Genomic DNA, 14,841 nt, shown 5'->3' with positions numbered 1-14,841 from the left:
GTCCTCATACATTAGACTTTTCATTATCCTCATCATTACTACAATTTCAGGAACCTAAAGGCAATCAAGAAATAATTATGAAATCAGTATGTCATTTTAACAATACACATTTTTGTGTATATATAATGTATTAAAAAGCAGAGACATCACTTTGCCGACAAAGGCCTGTATAATCAAAGCTATGGTTTTTCCATTAGTCATGTAAGTATATGAGAGTTGGAACAAAAAGAAGACTGAGCACCAAAGAATTAATGCTTTGAATTGTGGTGCTGGAGAGGACTCTTGAGAGTCCCTTGGACTGCAAAAGATCAAACTAGTCGATCCTAAAGGAAATTAACCCAGAATATTCATTGGAAGGACTTATGCTGAAGCTAAAGCTCCAATACTTTGGCCACCTGATGAGAAGAGCTGACTCATTAGAAAAGACCTTGAGGCTGGGAAAGATCAAAGGCAAAAAGAGAAGGGGGTGGCAGAGGATAAGATGGTTAGACAACATCATCGACTCAATGGATATGAATTTGAGCTAACTTCAGAAGATAGTAAAGGACAGGGAACCCTGGCATGCTACAGTCCATGGGGTCACAAAGAGTCAGACACAGCTTAGTGACTGAACAACAACAATAACAAAACATGTGGATATGTGTGTAGCTACTTTTGTTTTTCCCTAACTGTTCCATTTTTAAGCCAAAACTTAAGAGTTCCAAGTGTCTGGTACTTGAAAAATCTCTATCTTTGGTCATTTTGATAGCTTAACAAACTAAGTGATGTCTTGCATTAGTTTACTAGAGATGCCATAGGAAAGTATCACAGACTGAGGGGCTCACACAACAGAAATTTATTTATTTTTCAAACAATTCTGGAGGCCAGAAGTTCAAGATCAAGTTGTCAGTTTTAACTTAATCATTTCCTTTAGAGGCCTTATCTCCAAAAACTGGCTACATTCTGAGGGAGGTGGGCTAGCTCTAAAACTTAATTTGTAGGGGACACAATTCAGCCCTTCACGTGATTATTTAGTTGGTATTGACATGTCTACTGGGTAGAGGCTGTGGTTCCTCACTAGAGTTATGTAAATCCTTACAATTTCCCAAGGATATTGTCCCAGGTAGTAGGAGACATATATAGACACTTTGTTGAAAAATAGTGGCTTGTAAAACCCTCTTGGGCTTTCAACTGGCTTGCTGAATTCTAGGCAAAGGTACATGAGAAATAAAACCACCCCTGAAGGTCCCCTGTGCAACCAATCATCAATCAGCCAGGGGCTGGTATGCTTATATGTAATATAAGAATATGTAAAAACAGAATATTTGCAACACAGACCCTGTGGGACCCAGAAAGTGGATCTGCTGGAAAATGCCAATGTTGATTAGAACATTTTCTGTGGATTAACTGTAAAAACTTTTTGATAAACTTGAAAATAAAGTTAAAACTTGAAAATAGCTATAACATGGCCTTTTCCAAGAAATCAATAGAGGGCCTGAAAATAAAGAAAAGGAAGGAGTTTGGTCAGCAAGATGTCAGAGTAGAAAGACGAACTCAACCCTTCTTACAAAAACAGCAAAATCACAACTAACAGCTGAATAACCATTAACAACAACAACAACAAAAACCCCACTGGAACCTACCAAAAATACCCTACACCCAAAGACAAAGAAGAAGCCATAATGAGACAGTAGGAGGGGCACAATCATGATAAAATCAAATCCGGTACATGCCTGCTGGGCAACTCACAAACTGGAAAAAAATTATACCACAGAAGTTCTCCTACAGGAGTGAAAATCCTGAGCCTCACGTCAGGCTCCCCAGCCTGAGGGTCTGGCAATAGGAGTCAGAGCCCCCAGAGAAGCTGGCTTTAAAGGCCAGTGGGGTTTGATTACAGAAATTCCACAGGAGTGGGGGAAACAGAAATTCCACTCTTAGAGTGTGTACACAAGTTCCCATTTGCATCAGGAGTATACTGAGAATTATGTAAGCTATAGTTTATAAGTGTTAAGCCTAACACAGGACTTTACCCATAGAAAGTACATATTTTGCTTAAATCCAAATTTGTCCTATTCATAACTTTTTAAGAAAATTTATAACGGAAATTTTCAAACATACACACAAGAAGAATTCTAACAAACCCTAACATATTCATTACCTACTGTTCAACACGTGTCAACAATTTTTCAAACTCACCCTTTCTCTCAACACTCTTTTTCCTGGATATTTTAAAGCAAAACCTACACGTTATGTTATATAACATGTAATACTTTATTATGCATCTCAAGCTTACCATTATAACATTATTATCCATAACAAAATTGAATGATTCCTTAATATCATCTATAACCCAGTTGGTATGCAAGTGCTTTTGATTTTATTTTATTTTTTTTTATTTTTTTAATTTTATTTTATTTTTAAACTTTACATAATTTTATTAGTTTTGCCAAATATCAAAATGAATCCGCCACAGGTATACATGTGTTCCCCATCCTGAACCCTCCTCCCTCCTCCCTCCCCATACCATCCCTCCGGGTCATCCCAGTGCACTAGCCCCAAGCATCCAGTATCGTGCATCGAACCTGGACTGGCATCTCGTTTCATACATGATATTTTACATGTTTCAATGCCATTCTCCCAAATCTTCCCACCCTCTCCCTCTCCCACAGAGTCCATAAGACTGTTCTATACATCAGTGTCTCTTTTGCTGTCTCGTACACAGGGTTATTGTTACCATCTTTCTAAATTCCATATATATGCATTATTATACTGTATTGGTGTTTTTCCTTCTGGCTTACTTCACTCTGTATAATAGGCTCCAGTTTCATCCACATCATTAGAACTGATTCAAATGTTTTCTTTTTAATGGCTGAGTAATACTCCATTGTGTATATGTACCACAGCTTTCTTATTCATTCATCTGCTGATGACATCGAGGTTGCTTCCATGTCCTGGCTATTATAAACAGTGCTGCGATGAACATTGGGGTACACGTGTCTCTTTCCCTTCTGGTTTCCTCAGTGTGTATGCCCAACAGTGGGATTGCTGGATCATAAGGCAGTTCTATTTCCAGTTTTTTAAGGAATCTCCACACTGTTCTCCACAGTGGCTGTACTAGTTTGCATTCCCACCAGCAGTGTAAGAGGGTTCCCTTTTCTCCACACCCTCTCCAGCATTTATTATTTGTAGACTTTTGGATCACAGCCATTCTGACTGGCGTGAAATGGTACCTCATAGTGGTTTTGATTTGCATTTCTCTGATAATGAGTGATGTTGAGCATCCTTTCATGTGTTTGTTAGCCCTCTGTATGTATTCTTTGGAGAAATGTCTATTTAGTTCTTTGGCCCATTTTTTGATTGGGTCATTTATTTTTCTGGAGTTGAGCTGTAGAAGTTGCTTGTATATTTTTGAGATTAGTTGTTTGTCAGTTGCTTCATTTGCTATTATTTTCTCCCATTCTGAAGGCTGTCTTTTCACCTTGCTTATAGTTTCCTTTGATGTGCAGAAGCTTTTAAGTTTAATTAGGTCCCATTTGTTTATTTTTGCTTTTATTTCCAATATTCTGGGAGGTGGGTCATAGAGGATCCTGCTGTGATGTATGTCAGAGAGTTTTTTGCCTATGTTCTCCTCTAGGAGTTTTATAGTTTCTGGTCTTACCTTTAGATATTTAATCCATTTTGAGTTTATTTTTGTGTATGGTGTTAGAAAGTGTTCTAGTTTCATTCTTTTATAAGTGGTTGATCAGATTTCCCAGCACCAGTTGTTAAAGAGATTGTCTTTAATCCATTGTATATTCTTGCCTCCTTTGTCAAAGATAAGGTGTCCATATGTGTGTGGATTTATCTCTGGGCTTTCTATTTTGTTCCATTGATCAATATTTCTGTCTTTGTGCCAGTACCATACTGTCTAGATAACTGTGGCTTTGTAGTAGAGCCTGAAGTCAGGTAGGTTGATTCCTCCAGTTCCATTCTTCTTTCTCAAGATAGCTTTGGCTATTCAAGGTTTTTTGTATTTCCATACAAATTGTGAAATTATTTGTTCTAGCTCTGTGAAGAATACTGTTGGTAGCTTGATAGGGATTGCATTGAATCTGTAAATTGCTTTGGGTAGTATACTCATTTTCACTATATTGATTCTTCTGATCCATGTACATGGTATATTTCTCCATCTATTAGTGTCCTCTTTGATTTCTTTCACCAGTGTTTTATAGTTTTCTATATATAGGTCTTTAGTTTCTTTAGGTAGATATATTCCTAAGTATTTTATTCTTTCCATTGCAATGGTGAATGGAATTGTTTCCTTAATTTCTCTTTCTGTTTTCTCATTATTAGTGTATAGGAATGCAAGGGATTTCTGTGTGTTGATTTTATATCCTACAACTTTACTACAGTCATTGATTAGTTCTAGTAATTTTCTAGTGGAGTCTTTAGGGTTTTCTATGTAGAGGATCATGTCATCTGCAAATAGTGAGTTTTACTTCTTCTTTTCCAATTTGGATTCCTTTTATTTCTTTTTCTGCTCTGATTGCTGTGGCCAAAACTTCCAAAACTATGTTGAATAGTAATGGTGAAAGTGGGCACCCTTGTCTTGTTCCTGACTTTAGAGGAAATGCTTTCAATTTTTCACCATTGAGGATAATGTTTGCTGTGGGTTTGTCATATATAGCTTTTATTATGTTCAGGTATGTTCCTTCTATTCCTGCTTTCTGGAGAGTTTTTATCATAAATGGGTGTTGAATTTTGTCAAAGGTTTTCTCTGCATCTATTGAGATAATCATATGGTTTTTATTTTTCAAATTGTTAATGTGGTGTATTACATTGATTGATTTGCGGATATTGAAGAATCCTTGCATCCCTGGGATAAAGCCCACTTGGTCATGGTGTATGATCTTTTTAATGTGTTGTTGGATTCTGATTGCTAGAATTTTGTTAAGGATTTTTGCATCTATGTTCATCAGTGATATTGGCCTGTAGTTTTCTTTTTTTGTGGGATCTTTCTCAGGTTTTGGTATTAGGGTGATGGTGGCCTCATAGAATGAGTTTGGAAGTTTACCTTCCTCTGCAATTTTCTGGAAGAGTTTGAGCAGGATAGGTGTTAGCTCTTCTCTAAATTTTTGGTAGAATTCAGCTGTGAAGCCGTCTGGACCGGGGCTTTTGCTTGCTGTAAGATTTTTGATTACAGTTTCAATTTCCTTGCTTGTGATGGGTCTGTTAAGATTTTCTATTTCTTCCTGGTTGAGTTTTGGAAAGTTGTACTTTTCTAAGAATTTGTCCATTTCTTCCACGTTGTCCATTTTATTGGCATATAATTGTTGATAGTAGTCTCTTATGATCCTTTGTATTTCTGTGTTGTCTGTTGTGATCTCTCCATTTTCGTTTCTAATTTTACTGATTTGATTTTTCTCCCTTTGTTTCTTGATGAGTCTGGCTAATGGTTTGTCAATTTTATTTATCCTTTCAAAGAACCAGCTTTTGATTTTGTTGATTTTTGCTATGGTCTCTTTTGTTTCTTTTGCATTTATTTCTGCTCTAATTTTTAAGATTTCTTTCCTTCTACTAACCCTGGGGTTCTTCATTTCTTCCTTTTCCAGTTGCTTTATGTGTAGAGTTAGGTTATTTATTTTACTTTTTTCTTGTTTCTTGAGGTGTGTCTGTATTGCTATGAACTTTCCCCTTAGGACTGCTTTTACCATGTCCCACAGGTTTTGGGTTGTTGTGTTTTCATTTTCATTCGTTTCTATGCAAATTTTAATTTCTTTCTTGATTTCTTCTGTGATTTGTTGGTTATTCAGCAGCGTGTTGTTCAGCCTCCACATGTTGGAATTTTTAATAGTTTTTGTCCTGTAGTTGAGATCTAATCTTACTGCATTGTGGTCAGAAAAGATGCTTGGAATAATTTCTATTTTTTTGAATTTACCAAGGCTAGCTTTATGCCCCAGGATGTGATCTATCCTGGAGAAGCTTCCATGTGCGCTTGAGAAAAAGGTGAAATTCATTGTTTTGGGATGAAATGTCCTATAGATATCAATTAGGTCTAACTGGTCTATTGTATCGTTTAAAGTTTGTGTTTCCTTGTTAATTTTCTGTTTAGTTGATCTATCCATAGGTGTGGGTGGGGTATTAAAGTCTCCCACTATTATTGTGTTATTGTTAATGTCTCCTTTCATACTTGTTAGCATTTGTCTTACATACTGTGGTGCTCCCGTGTTGGGTGCATATATATTTATAATTGTTATATCTTCTTCTTGGATTGATCCTTTGATCATTATGTAGTGACCATCTTTGTCTCTTTTCACAGCCTTTGTTTTAAAGTCTATTTTATCTGATATAAGTATTGCTACTCCTGCTTTCTTTTGGTCCCTATTTGCATGGAAAATCTTTTTCCAGCCCTTCACTTTCAGTCTGTATGTGTCCCCTGTTTTGAGGTGGGTCTCTTGTAGACAACATATGTAGGGGTCTTGTTTTTGTATCCATTCAGCCAGTCTTTGTCTTTTGGTTGGGACATTCAACCCATTTACGTTTAAGGTAATTACTGATAAGTATGATCCCGTTGCCATTTACTTTATTGTTTTGGGTTCGAGTTTATACACCGTTTTTGTGTTTCCTGTCTAGAGAATATCCTTTAGTATTTGTTGGAGAGCTGGTTTGTTGGTGCAGAATTCTCTCAGCTTTTGCTTGTCTGAAAAGCTTTTGATTTCTCCTTCATACTTGAATGAGATCCTTGCTGGGTACAATAACCTGGGCTGTAGGTTATTTTCTTTCATCATTTTAAGTATGTCTTGCCATTCCCTCCTGGCTTGAAGAGTTTCTATTGAAAGATCAGCTGTTATCCTTATGGGAATTCCCTTGTGTGTTATTTGTTGTTTTTCCCTTGCTGCTTTTAATATTTGTTCTTTGTGTTTGATCTTTGTTAATTTGATTAATATGTGTCTTGGGGTGTTTTGCCTTGGGTTTATCCTGTTTGGGACTCTCTGGGTTTCTTGGACTTGGGTGATTATTTCCTTCCCCATTTTAGGGAAGTTTTCAACTATTATCTCCTCAAGTATTTTCTCATGGTCTTTCTTTTTGTCTTCTTCTTCTGGAACCCCTATGATTCGAATGTTGTAGCATTTAATATTGTCCTGGAGGTCTCTGAGATTGTCCTCATTTCTTTTAATTTGTTTTTCTTTTATCCTCTCTGATCCATTTATTTCTACCATTCTATCTTCTAATTCACTAATCCTATCTTCTGCCTCTGTTATTCTACTATTTGTTGCCTCCAGAGTGTTTTTAATTTCATTTATTGCATTATTCATTATATATTGACTCTTTTTTATTTCTTCTAGGTCCTTGTTAAACCTTTCTTGCATCTTCTCAATCCTTGTCTCCAGCCTATTTATCTGTGATTCCATTTTAATTTCAAGATTTTGGATCAATTTCACTATCATTATTTGGAATTCTTTATCAGGTAGATTCCCTATCTCTTCCTCTTTTGTTTGGTTTGGTGGGCATTTATCCTGTTCCTTTATCTGCTGGGTATTCCTCTGTCTCTTCATCTTGTTTAAATTGCTGAGTTTAGGGTGTCCTTTCTGTATTCTGGCAGTTTGTGGAGTTCTCTTTATTGTGGCGTTTCCTCGCTGTGTGTGGGTTTGTACAGGTGGCTTGTCAAGGTTTCCTGGTTAGGGAAGCTTGTGTCGGTGTTCTGGTGGGTGGAGCTGTATTTCTTCTCTCTGGAGTGCAATGAAATGTTCAGTAATGAGTTATGAGATGTCTATGGTTTTGGGGTGACTTTGGGCAGCCTGTATCTTGAAGCTCAGGGCTGGGTTCCTTTGTTGCTGGAGAATTTGCTTGTTATGTCTTGCCCTGGAACTTGTTGGCCCTTGTGGGGTGCTTGGTTTCAGTGTCAGTATGGAGGCGTTTGATGCGCTCCTGTCAATTAATGTTCCTTGGAGTCAGAAGTTCCCTGGAGTCAGGGTTTGGATGTAAGCCTCCTGCTTCCAGTTATCGGTCTTATTTTTACAGTAGTTTCAAAACTTCTCCTTCGATACAGCACCATTGATAAAACATCTACATTAAAGATGAAAAGTTTCTCTACTGTGAGGGTCACTCAGAGAGGTTCACAGCGTTACATGGAGAAGAGAAAAGGGAGGAGGGAGTTAGAGGTGACCCAAATGAGATGAGGTGGAATCAACAGTGGAGAGAGTGGGCTAGCCAGTAGTCACTTCCTTATGTGCACTCCACATTTGGACCGCTCAGAGATGTTCACGGAGTTATACAGAGAAGAGAAGAAGGAGGAATGAGACAGAGGTGGCCAGAAGGATAAAAGGGAGGAATGAAAAGGAGGGAGACAGATCCAGCCAGTAATCAGTTCCCTAAGTGTTCTCCACCGTCTGGAACACACAGAAATGCACAGAGTTGGGTAGAGTAGAGAGGGGTTAGGGAGGAGACACAGGCGACCTGGTGGAGAAAAAGGAGAGCCCAAAGGGAGAGAGAGCAGTCAAGCCAGTAATCTCGCTCCCTAGTGAAAAATGGGTCCTGAAGATTGGGTTCTTAAAGGTACAAAATTGGTAACAAATAAATAGAAGCAAAAATTAAAAATCTAGAGTAGAGTTTGGAATTTCAAAAATACGATGTTGAAGAAAAGAAGAAGGAAAAGAAAGAGAGAAAAAATGAACAAAGAAAAACAAACAAGGTTGTGAAAATTATAAAGAAAATACAGGTACAAAATTGATAACTAATACCAAAAAGAAAAAATTAAAAATCTAGAGTAGAGTTTGGAATTTCAAAAATACAATGTTAAAAAAAGGAAGGAGAAAAATAAAGAGAGAAAACAAACAAACAAACAAAAACAAACAATGTCACAAAAATTATAAAGAAAATACAGGTACAAAATTGATATCAAATACCAAAAAGTATAAATTAAAAATCTAGAGTAGAGTTTGGAATTTCAGATATACAATGTTATATAAAAGAAGAAGAGAAAGAAACAGAGGAAAAGAAAAAAAAAAGTCACAGAAATTATAAAAAAAACTATAGGTACAAAATTGATAAAATATACCAAAAAGCTAAAATTAAAAATCTAGAGTAGAGTTTGGAATTTCAAAAATACAATGTTAAAGAAAAGAAAAAAAAAAAAAGCAAGGTCAAAAAATTATAAAATATATATATATATGAAGTTTGCTGAAGAAGAAAAAAATAGGGCCTTTTTTTTTTTTTGCAAAGTAATAGGTTATAAAAGTGAAAATTAAAGGAACAATAGAGGACTTAAATTTTTTTTTTTTAATTTAAAAAACAAAAAGAAAGAAAGAATGATCGTAAAAATAGTAAAAATATATCTAGGACTTTCTCTGGTTTTGTTGTGAGTATTGTGGGTTCAGTTCATTTTTGGCTAGTTCCTTGGTCTGACTTATATTTCTCAAGATCTATAGGCCCCTTCCTATGTAGTCAGTAGTAACCACAGGGTTTTAATCTCCGAGGCATTTCCCTCTGTTATAACTTCTTCTGTTTGCTGGTCTCTTCAGTGTCTGGTTTCCCCCCTGACACAAAGGGGACGGTGGAGGACACTTTTTTTTTTTTTTGGCTCACTTTTTCAGTCGCGCTGTGGGGAGGGAGGGAGGGATGCTGCAAACAAATAACACTGGCGTGCACTCGCAGTACCTCAGCCACACTGGGTCTGCGCATGCCCACACTGCTCGGGCTCTAGGTTGTTCCTCCAGGAACAATCCGAGGCCGGCCCTGGGCTGCATGCACCTCCCAGGTCCAAGCCGCTCAGGTTCAGGCACTCGGGTAGTCCTCAGAGGCGCAGACTCAGTTGGGCCTGCGTTTTGTGCTCTTCCCAGATCCGAGCAGCTCAGGTGATGAGGTGTTTGGTGAGCGCCAATGCTGCGACTTATCGCCTCCCCGCCACTCAGTTATCTGGGTGTAAAACCGGCGCACCTTCTCAGGCAGATGTTGACCGTCCAGACCCCCAAGAAGTTTTGGTTAGCAAAGAAGCCTGCTTATAGTTTTATAGATAATGTTTCTCTGGGGCTGCGATTGCCCCCTTCCGGCTCTGGCTGCCTGTCACCAAAGGGGGAAGGTCTGCAGCCGGCTATCTCTGTTCAGTCCTTTGTTCCATGCGCGGGCCTGGTGGTGTTTAGGTTAGGGCTGGCTTTTCGCGTGGTAGATATCCCACAGTCTGGTTTGCTAGCCCAAATTATTTCGCTCAGATAGCACTCAGGGTATTCAGGCCAGATTCTTACTCTAAGTGATGCAGCCCGCGCCGCGCCTCCCTGCCCAGCCCCCGCTTGCTAATGGCGTGTGCAGGCGTCTGTGCTGCTTCTCCGCTGGGGGAGTTACCGTAGGGCTCGCAATCTGCGAGTTTTAATTATTTATTTATTTTTTCTCCCTGTTAAGTTGCCCTCTGTGCTTCCAAAGCTCGGCACAGATTCGGCAGTGAGAAGGTTTCCTGGTGTTTGGAAACTTCTCTGTTTTTAAGACTCCCTTCCCGGGACAGAACTCTGTCCCTCCCTCTTTTGTCTCTTTTTTTGTCTTTTATATTTTTTCCTACCTCCTTTCGAAGAGTTGGGTTGCTTTTCTGGGTGCCTGATGTCCTCTGCCAGCATTCAGAAGTTGTTTTGTGGAATTTACTCGATGTTTAAATGCTCTTTTGATGAATTTGTGGGGGAGAAAGTGTTCTCCCCGTCCTACTCCTCCGCCATCTTGGCTCCTCCTCTCGCTTTTGATTTTATTAAAGGTATTTTTTATCTACAGTCATTCATTGAAATAAGGATCCAGACAAGGCCCACATGTTGCCTTTATTGTGTATCTTAAGTTTATTTTAAAATAGTCTCCAATTTCTTTGTTGTTGTTTTACTTTATGGCATCTATTTATTAAAATCAAATAAACATGTTATTTGTATCATGGAGTGGTTTATGCTCTAGATTCAGCTGTTCTGGATTCATGGTGTTGTTTAACCTGTTCCTCTATCTCCCACATTTCCTGTAAATTGGTTGTAAATTGGTTTCCTAAGACTAGACCACATTCATGTCCAAATTTTATAGATAAGAACACTCATAAAGTGGTGCTAGAGTTAAGTCTTTTGAGGATGACTAATGATGTATGTTTAACTATTTTAAAACCCATTTCAGAAATCTTTGCCTCAAACCCAGGTACATCATGACCTGGGTGGTTAGTTCCATTTGGTTGACTACAGAACTCCCTTAATTTATGTTGCCATGGGATGTGGCTGTGTTGTTTTGAGTTTTTTGGTGTGTATGTGTGTTTAAAGACTATGATCTAGTATTGTTTTGGAAACTATGATGCCCCTAACTCTAGTGAATAAGCTATTTTTTAAAGTCACTCATTATTTGATTCAAATACACAGATATTTAGTTAGAATTAGTATTGAGTCAAGTATATTTAAAAACAGTGAGCCATTGTCTCAAATAGAATATGACAGGAATTATTCAGAGGACAATAATCATCTTCTCTGTGTTCATGCCTTAAACTAAAGATAACTGAAGATTTTGATTCAGGATAACTCAGAATCTCCACATAATTCTCCCTCAACTATCTAGATATTCTTTTGAAATGTTGAGTCAATTCACATGGTTCCACTCAAGTAGTTTCACAAATAAGTATTTATTGTACCACCACTTTGAATAGGTCGCGTTTGGGAGGTGCTACAAACATACCAAGATAAGACATAGTGTGTGCCAAGTCACTTCAGTCGTGTCCCACTCTTTGTGACGCTATGGACTGTAGCCCACCAGGTCCCTCTGTCCATGAGATTCTCCAGGCAAGAATACTGGAGGAGGTTGCCATTTCTGACTCCATGGGAATCTTCCCAACCTACTGATCAAAGCCTCACTGGGAGGAAGGTTCTTTACCACTAGCACACCTGGGAAGCCCCTAAGACATAGTACCTGCCCTCAAAGACTAACTTTGATACGGATGATAAGATATAGTACCTGTCCTCAACGACTAAGTTTGGTTGGGAAGAGAGTGAATACATAAATAGTTTTAGCATAAAGTACGGGACATAATAGTGGCAAAAATAAAGCACTAAAAGTTTAGAAGAGTTATGGAAAAGCTTTTGGTGGCATTTGAGATGAAACTTGATTTGGTAGAAGTTTTATGTTTCTTGAAATATGGGGAAGGGTGGCTTTGGCAGGAATGAATAAACAAAAAAATACCTAAAAAGCCAGGCTTGATATCACTGGCTATAGTTTGCCACTAGATGAAGAGATGAGATAAATTATAGAATGTTGTTGTTCAATTGCCAAGTTGTGTCCAACCCTTTGCAATCTCATGAACTTTAGCCTGCCAGGCCCCTCTGTCCATGGGGTTTCCCAGGCAAGAATACTGGAGTGGGCTGCCATTTCCTTCTCCAGGGGATCTTCCTAGATCAGGGATCAAATTCATGTTTCCTGCATTGGCAAGCTGATTCTTTATCAGTGAGCTACCAGGAAAGCCCTTAGGAGATACAGACAGAAAAGCAAGTTGATATCATGGAAATTACTGAACATCAAGCTGGTCCTTCGTTTCTCCTTCCCTCCCTCCCTCCCTTTCTTTCTCCTTTCCTTTCCTCCTTTCTTTCCTCTCTCTGTCTTTCTCTTTCCTTCCTTCTTTACTTCTTATCTTTTTAATTCAAAAGGTAACAGAAAACTATTAAAATAAGATGACATAAGTGATATCAAAGCCCAAAGAAGGAGAGTTTTAAAAAGGAAAGCAACATTATTCACAATAACTTGTAAAGTAGAAACAATTTAAATGTGCATTAACTAATGAATGGATAAACAGGTGTGGTAAATCCATACAATGGAATATTATTTAACCATAAAAAGTAATGAAGTTCTGAAACACATTACAATATGGATGAACCTTGAAAACATCATGCTCAGTTAGATAAGTCACTCACAAAGGACTGCATATAAGATTCTATTTATATAAAATATCCCACATAGACACATCCATAGAGACAGAAAGTAGATTAGTGGTTGGAAATGGCAACCCACTCCAGTATTCTTGCCTGGGAAATCCCATGGACAGAGGAACCTGATAGGCTACAGTCTATGGGGTTGCAAAGAGTCAGACACGACTGCCCCTTTTATGGCAGAGGGGCAGATGTGGGAATTATGGGATGACAACTAAGTTCAGTGGGTTTCTTTTTGGGGTAATGACATGTTCTAAAATGAACTGTGGGGGCTTCCCTGGTGGCTCAGTGGTAAAGAATCTGCTTGCCAATGGAGGAGACACAAGTTTGATCCCTGGTCTGGGAAGATTCCATATGCAGTGAAACAACTAAGCCCGTGTGTCACAACTACTGAGCCTGTGCTCAGGACTAGAGCCTGGGAGCTGCGACTACTCAGTCCACACGCCTTAGGACCAGTGCTCCACAAGAAGAGAAGCCACCACAGTGAGAAGCCCTTGCACTGCTACCAGAGAGTAGCCCCTGCTCACTGCAACTAGAGAAAAGCCCATGCAGCAACAAATTTTGATGATCAGTGCACAATTCTGTGAATATATTAAAAGCCATTGGTTTAAATGCTTTGGGTGAATTGTATATGTTATATCTCAATCTGTTTAAGAAAAAATGGTAAAAGGAGTGGTCTGTAGTATAAGTTTTAGCAGGAAGATCAAGAAGGATGGGGGCTTCCCGGGTGGCGCTAGTCGTAAAGAACCTGTTTGCCAATGCAGAAGACGTAAGAGACATGGGTTTGATCCCTGGGTTAGGAAGATCCCCTGGAGGAGGGCATGACAACCCACTCCAGTATTCTTGCCTGGAGAATCCCCATGACAGAGGAGCCTGGTAGGCCACAGTCCATAGGGTCACAAAGAGTCAGATATGACTGAAGCACCTTAGCTCACACACATGCAAGAATGAAGATTACCAAAAAAGGGCTATAGGATTTTAAGTTCACTGGTGACCTTTGAAAAGGAAATTTCTTCCCTGAAATGATGGGAGCAGACTTGAGTTGGTGGAGAGGAAATTTGGTAATGAAGTGTAAACCATAGGACATGAACTCTCACAACTTCCCCCTACTCCGCCTCAACATTTACTTTAAAAAATTTTCTTATTAACATTAATTATTTCTGAAGAAAGGCATTCTTTGGGGCTAGGGTTTGACTCTTCACCTGAGCTTATGTTCTGCTCTCAGTCTCAGAATCTTGCCTGATGTATTGTGTTCTTTCTCCATTGAATCATGAAGAAATATCAAATAGTCTTGAAGGTGGATGAGATAGGAGGACTTGCTCTACCACACAACAAGATTTATTCCAAAGCTATAGTAATTCAGTTAGTGTGATATTTGTTTGGGGGTAAAGAAATAGATCTCTAGAATGAATAGACCTCTAACGTCTGGAAGCAGATCTGTGCGAGGCCTGACTAGGGGTCACTGCAGAACAAAGAGGGAAAAGAAAGATTTTTTAAACAAATGAGGCTAGAATGACTGCCAAGTGAGAAAAAATGAAATCAGACTCCTACCCTGTACCAGACAGAAAAATAAATACCTGCTGATTAAAAATCAAATGCAGGAAGTAGAATTAGTCATCCCTAAGATTATATAAAGAATATCTTCATGACCTTAGGATTTGGTAAGAATTTCTCAAAAAAGACATTAAAAAATGTAAAGGCAAAGACTGATAAGTTGAATCCCACTTAAAGTTAAAAGTTATCAGTCATTAGTTTTGTATATAAATTTTGTATTCTTTTACTAAGAAAACATCCAAATTGTAAACCGACAGGGACCTAAAGCCTGGATTCACATCTAGTCTTTTCAAACAATACCTTCTTTATTTTCTAAGCAAACTTTATTCCCAAAGATGGTATTGTAGATACAGGCTTTTTCTATTTATTTTTTAATTTTTAGGTTTGCAACAATTTCACTGAAATATTTCTC

Source organism: Bos indicus, chromosome 10 (genome assembly GCF_029378745.1).
Source record: "Bos indicus isolate NIAB-ARS_2022 breed Sahiwal x Tharparkar chromosome 10, NIAB-ARS_B.indTharparkar_mat_pri_1.0, whole genome shotgun sequence".
NCBI classification, from domain to species: domain Eukaryota; kingdom Metazoa; phylum Chordata; class Mammalia; order Artiodactyla; family Bovidae; genus Bos; species Bos indicus.
The sequence above is the reverse complement of the archived record's forward strand: the minus strand, read 5'-3'. Positions refer to the sequence as shown.